Source organism: Pinus tabuliformis, chromosome 2_2 (assembly GCF_031772625.1).
Source record: "Pinus tabuliformis cultivar Carrire ecotype Pingquan chromosome 2_2, CPIR1, whole genome shotgun sequence".
Classification (NCBI taxonomy): domain Eukaryota; kingdom Viridiplantae; phylum Streptophyta; class Pinopsida; order Pinales; family Pinaceae; genus Pinus; species Pinus tabuliformis.
Genome location: NC_142300.1, coordinates 952929809 through 952936364, shown reverse-complemented (window position 1 = coordinate 952936364; position 6556 = coordinate 952929809). Strand labels below are relative to the sequence as shown.

The following is a 6556-nucleotide window of genomic DNA, read 5'->3' as shown; positions in this document are numbered from 1 at the left end:
AAAAAAGAAACTAATTAAGTGCAAAAAAATAGAACCAAGGAGTAACCGTCAACGAGCATACATAAGGCTCAGGGGTTCGAACCCTGAAGGGACTCGGATTTTCCAGAGACTGATAAACCTCTTCGGAACTCTACACGTCGAACTAGAAGATTGCTGAGTGATGAAACCCTCTGCTGATAACTCTTCATAATTCGGCGTATCAAGGGCGGCCATTTACAATGGGATTAGCTTCCGAAGAGTGATATAAGACTAACCCTGGTAATAAATTAACAAATTCCTCCAGCCGTTAAGTGGAAGGACTAAGACCCTAAATGGCGGTCACCATAGAACCTTGTTTCTGATATATTAAAACTAAATAGATGGCAACAGAAAACACGCGGGTCCAAAACCATAGTATCGAGTTTACGGAAACACAACCAAATAAATATTCCATCATATAATTCTCTTGGAAGACCAAAGAATGCCAAACCCAGAATCAAAGCTCGAAGCAAGCAAGTGTTATTTCAGTCGTGTGCCAGAACATTCAATACAATGGCAAACTTTTAAACATTTATCAATGAAACAGCAGGAGAACTACACTGTACTGAATAGTAGCAAACTCTGAGATAGAAGCGAGGTCGTAGCCCCTCGACCTACAAGATATATACAACCTAGGGGAAAAACCCCTTAAAGCCCTAACATTTAAAAGACCAAAATGCCGTCAAACTAGTGGATACCATAATAATAGCAGAAGGCTGAGGCCAAACCTACGCTCTAAGTCTTCCACTTTCAGCCGAAGAACACCCAACCGGAGTATGATCTTACCCGGATGTGGATGAAGACCCACGTTGAAGAAGCGCCTTCCCACTGGGTAAGGCTGAGAGCCACATTTCTGCAACCAAACAACCTGTTTGCAACCTGCGTGGTAAATGCAGTCACAAGAAAATCGATTAGAGGGTCTGGCGAGGTAAATATCGCATACAGCTAAGAACGGAAGAAAAGAATAACCTGTTACAAAAAAGAAACAAACTAATTACCTGTAGATAACTATCCACTGCCGGACTCTAAGGTAGAAATGGTAAAGACTTCAGCAGCGTTGAACTGAGCATCCATATGTTCTAAGCTAATGAAGGAAAGCCCTTATTCGAGCAGGCTCCGTTGAGGAACAGCAGAGCGAATGAGGTCAATCCCGTAGCAATCCGGAGAAGAGGGAAGCCCGAGAAGAGCTCCACCGTCGGATCGCGAGGAACGAGCTGCTCCGTTGATGAGGCGGGGTATCCAAGTGGAGCAGGTGAGGACGGATGGCCTGACCGGGCCACGTACAGGATGGGCAGGAAGAATTAATATCAACCGTATCAGACATGTCATGCCATGTGATGACAGCGACAAGGAAAACACAAATCGGTATTGGAAATCAAGCCACGTGGTATGCAACCATAAAATCAAACCCTCTGACATTAAGCCGGGTATTAATGAAATTGGAACAGCAGTATTAAACGTAATAATATTAATCTAGAGTAAAGTAATTGGGCATATGGAATGAACATCATGGATTTGCACGCTTGGAGAAAGACAAACATCGATGAAAGTAATCATTGTTGGCTTAAGACGTAAGTCGAACACTATCCTTGTTTGTACAAATATTTGGTCAAGCTTAACTTTAAAATTTTGGATTACCATGGGTATTTTATATCTACATCTACAAGTTAATAGTTCGCTAAGCATGCACATGATATTTTTCCATAATATATTGGTATTTTATATCTAGATCTACAAGTTGAAAGTTTGCTAAGCATGCACATGGTACTTTTTTAGAATCTAAATTCCAATCTAACTCTCTGGCATTTAGGGACTCTACCACAAACATTGATTGCATTTAATGGTCATGTTCATCCTATTGATCCTTCTTGGCATATGTTTGAATTGGGATACCACCCTAAAACAAACCTCAATATTGTTTCCAAAGCTATTATTTTTGCCTAGGAATGCTCAACTGCAAATGATTGTTAGGCATGTATTTGCATAACTTAGTTATAAAAAATAATGAAGCAACATCGACCCATTGTTTTAGCTTAGATTCATAGTTTTAGCTTAAGGGTTGGCCTCTATTACAATAAGAGTTGTTGCAACAAGGAGTTTATGTTAGGTTGGAGTGTTTCTTTTTCACAATCAATTAGTATATTCATCCTAGAAATGTAAGTGTTCATAACTTGTGATTATGTGTCATGGATTATATTACATTTCAGTTTCTTCAATTATGTTTGCAAGTTTAAGTTTGAATTTTAAATTTATGACTTATGATGACAAAATGGTTTAATTATATTGTATAAGCAACTTATCTGAATTTCTCTCATCCCCTTATATTAAAGAATTTTGATCTAGAGCAATGTGCATGCGCATATGGAATGAATGTCCTTGATTTTCAAGCTTGGAGAAAGAAAAACATCCATGAAAGTTATCATTATTGGCTTAAGAAGTAAGTCGAATGTTATCCTTTTTTGTTCAAATATTTGATCAACCTTAGCTTAAAAAGTTTGGATTACCATTGGTATTTTATATCTAGATCTACAAGTTAACATTTCACTAAGCATAAACATGGTATTTTTGCAGAATCTATCATTATTGGCTTAAATAAGTAAGTTGAATGTTATCCTTGTTTGTTCAAATATTTGATCAAGCTTAGCTTATAAATTTTGGATTACCATTGGTATTTTATATCTAGATCTACAAGTTAACAATTCACTAAGCATGCACGAAATCTAACTTCAAATCCACCACTTTGGAATTTAGGGACTCTACCACCAACATTGATTGCATTCAATGGTCATGTCCATCCTATTGATCCTTCTTGGAATATGTTGGGATTGGGATAGCACCCTGAAACAAATGTCATTAATGTTTGTAAAGATCTTGTTTTTGTCTGGGAATACTCAACTGCAAATGATTGTTAGGCATGCATTTGCATTACTTAGTTATAAAAAATAATGAAGCAACATCGACCCATTGTTTTAGTATGGATTCATAGTTTTTGCTTAGGGGCTGACCTCTATTACAATGAGAGTTGGCGCAATAGCGATCCTATTGGCGAGTGGATTGTCCCTTTTTCATAATCAATTAGTAGATAGTTCCTAGGAAGGCAATTGTTCATAACTTGTGATTATGTGTTATGGATTATATTACATTCTAGTTTGTTCAATTCTATTTGAAAGTTTAAGTCTACATTTTAAATTTATGATTTATGATGACGGAATTGCTTAATTATATTGTATAAGAAACTTATCTAAATTTCTCTCATCCCCTTATATCAAGTAATTTTTATCTAGAGAAATGTGCATGGGAATATGGAATGAGCATCCTTGATTTGCAAGTCTGGAAAAATACAAACATCCATGAAAGTTATCATTATTGGCTTAAGAAGTAAGCTGAATGTTATACTTTTTTTTTTCAAGTATAACATAGTAGAGCCTTGTGTGATAAACAGTTGAGATCTGAGAGTTGCATTATAAAGAAATCCAAAATATTGATATTTTTTCAAGAAGAGGTATTTGAGTAAAGTGATGCAATTGAACATTCAAGACGCTAGAAACCTGCCAGCTTCACACAAAAATGATTAATCAGGACTCAAGTGAATATATGTTCACAGAGAAAACATTTGAACTGAAAGGAATTAAAATTGTGAGATGTCTCACTTTACTTATCAAAGTAATGATGGTATTATGAATTTGTTTGTTTTTTGTCATGATAGTTGAAACTAAGAAGTATATGAAACCAAGAAGACACATTTCTACACGACTGTTATGAAAGATTTTCCTTAAACATGACACAACGAAATATAAGTACGGTCAAATTCAAACATTCATACAAATAGCATGATACCACACATCGATAATACAAAGTTACAAACTGATGGGCAACGCTAATACCAGATACTGAGATATATTAACGGTATAGTGTATATTGCATTCTCTTAAACTGGAATAAGAACTATGATCATTGATCACTAATTATAATAACCCAGATTTGAGTTTTGGATAGTTTTTATTATTTAAGAGATCAGGACACTGGGATACCTTCGAGAAATCACTATCATCTTAAGTATAAATGGTCATCAATCATTTTAATCTAAAAAATGGTAGGTGTAGGATTATGATAATTCAAAGTTCATAATGAAATCACTTGCAATCAAAAGTTATATCATATGATGACATGTCAAACATCTTGAGAGCTATGCCATGTTAGAAACATACAGATACAAGACTATAATTGGCAACTTCAGCAATAGTAACTGAGTTCAATGGATGGTACTTGAAAGTGGTCAGAGTGTCTATTTTTCATATGTTCAAAGTATGAAGCCGCACCCTAAATTTAAATGCTTGTGTTGTAGGTGCAATATGAATAGAATCTGAGTGGTACAAATACATAACGTGTTAATCAATTGTATGGGGTCCTAGCCTATCAACAAAATGATATCATTATTGCCATGTGTATTTCTTCGTGTATGGACTCTGGAGTACAATGAATTTCATTATAACAGATTGAGGAAGAACATGTCTATTGAGTGAAAGAAGTCTACTATTATAGATGCATCATGTGCATTTTCAAAAGAAGAAACATATGATACATAATTCTGCAAATCAAAGACTAAGAAAATCCTACACTGCTTGCTACTACACACTTGCCCAATTCTAAGATTAAACTTTTCATTCAAACAGTAGAAGGTAGTCAACATACAGATAGATTTGAAACACACAAGCAATTAGAAAATACCCAACCCATGTCAAACAAGTTCGATGACAACGCTAGGAAACAAATTAAGCATAAAGCACTTAGTGCCTGTAACAGAGGTATATAAATAAAGAAACAGGAAAAATATCACTTTCTTATGTGATCAAGAATTCTTGCATGCAATTTTTATCAAAAATGGGGCACTGAATGCAACTGATTTGATAATTAAGTAGCATATAACACAAGATAATTGTCCAACTATAACACAAGTTTTTGAGATACCTTTCAAAAGAAAAATGCAAAACTACATACATGGTAGGTTTAACAAAGAACAAAATATTTAACAAAAGCATTTCTGATCACATATAAGAATGCAGACTCCAAAGGGAGATGACAAAGAAAAAGAGAAACAAGCAAAAATCGTTTTCTTACCTAATCAAGAATGCCTGCAAGAAAATTTTACTAGAAATAGGGCATTGAATGCAACAGATTTGATAATACAATAGCTTATAACATAAGACAATTGCCCAGCAGTATAAAAATATCTCAAGACAACTTTTAAAAGAAAATTGCAAAAGTACATACATGGTAGGGCTAAAACAAATTAACCCAATATCTATAACAAAAGAAATTTCCCAGACATATATAAGAATACAAACTTCCAAAGGGAGATGGCACACATCGCTTGTTAAAACTTAAGAGAAAAGTTCAAGTCGCACCTAACAAAAGTTAGCTATTGGACTATTTAAAGTACATTGCAAATCAAATAAAGAATGAAATCCACAACCAGTCAATATGCCATGCTCAAGATACATTGAAAGTGGTAAATAAGTACCATAAATAAGGCCCATAAAACCTGCCAAAAAAAACTATTATGAATTTAGTATGGGGGTTTACAAGATTATGAAATAGCATTGTTGAAACTAATCTTGAAGATTACTAAATTATTCTCTCTTCCTTTAGCAATGCATCATTTATTACATAAGACATTAAAATTTGGGATGGTAGGCTTTTATACTAACTTATCATCTTTTCTTTGTTGCACTTTTCTTGGACTTCTTCGAAGGGTACCAGTTACCGTGTGTTATCGTTGACCTTAGTGGATGTTCAAGATGATAAACTGTATTACATTAAATCCCTCTGCTCTGCTTTTCCCTTCTTACAATTACAAGGCATTTCCTTTGTCATGTCATACATGACTTGTATGAATACACAATGAAAAAAGGTCATGTATTAAACAGAGAGCATCTACAAAAATAAAATATTGCATCTCCTAATAGTGCAAAAACAACTGGCCTTATTCCTCATGCATTATATTCATCGAAAGCAACAAGAGAGAAAGTTGCATCACGTCAATTGTTGCATCATTTGTCCCCTCTTCCTTTTCTAATAAATAAATCTGTAAACAGTTTATCATAAATGAGTGCAAACAGCCATTGTAATTGCATCTATTAAGTAGGCAATGATATAAGTATGCACCTTACAGCCTACTCTACCTAGTGACGGAGAAATGGCTTTGTCAATTCCTCTCGAAGCTCCAGTTACAATAACCACTGGGGCTTCAACCTTTTTAGGAGTTTCAGCAGTTGCTTGTTCAATTGATGCAACTTGAGCCTTGACACCTGCATGCCAACATAATAAGGCCCAAAGTTCACTTCCTGTAAAAGCCTTCATGACAAAACAATAATTATTTGTATCCTTGTTTGTTATTTCTTGGGTTAGAGTATGAATGGCTATCACACACACACACTCTCTCTCTCTCTCACACAGACACACATAACCATTAGTTATTTTATTTCTTTTCCTTAATATATGAGATAGAGAGTAATTTGTCGTCAGGCAAGGACAGAAT

At 34.9% G+C, this 6556-nt stretch overlaps 1 long non-coding RNA gene across 1 annotated transcript; it reads right to left on the bottom strand.

Annotated features, from left to right (window-relative positions):
- Window positions 1–472: 472 nt before the first annotated feature.
- Window positions 473–1475, bottom strand: LOC149196366 (uncharacterized). The gene is made up of 2 exons (XR_016254663.1): window positions 1017–1475; window positions 473–897 (listed from the first exon to the last, which is right to left on the bottom strand). It is a non-coding gene; the product is annotated as an uncharacterized LOC149196366 (long non-coding RNA).
- Between the last annotated feature and the right edge of the window lie 5081 nt (window positions 1476–6556).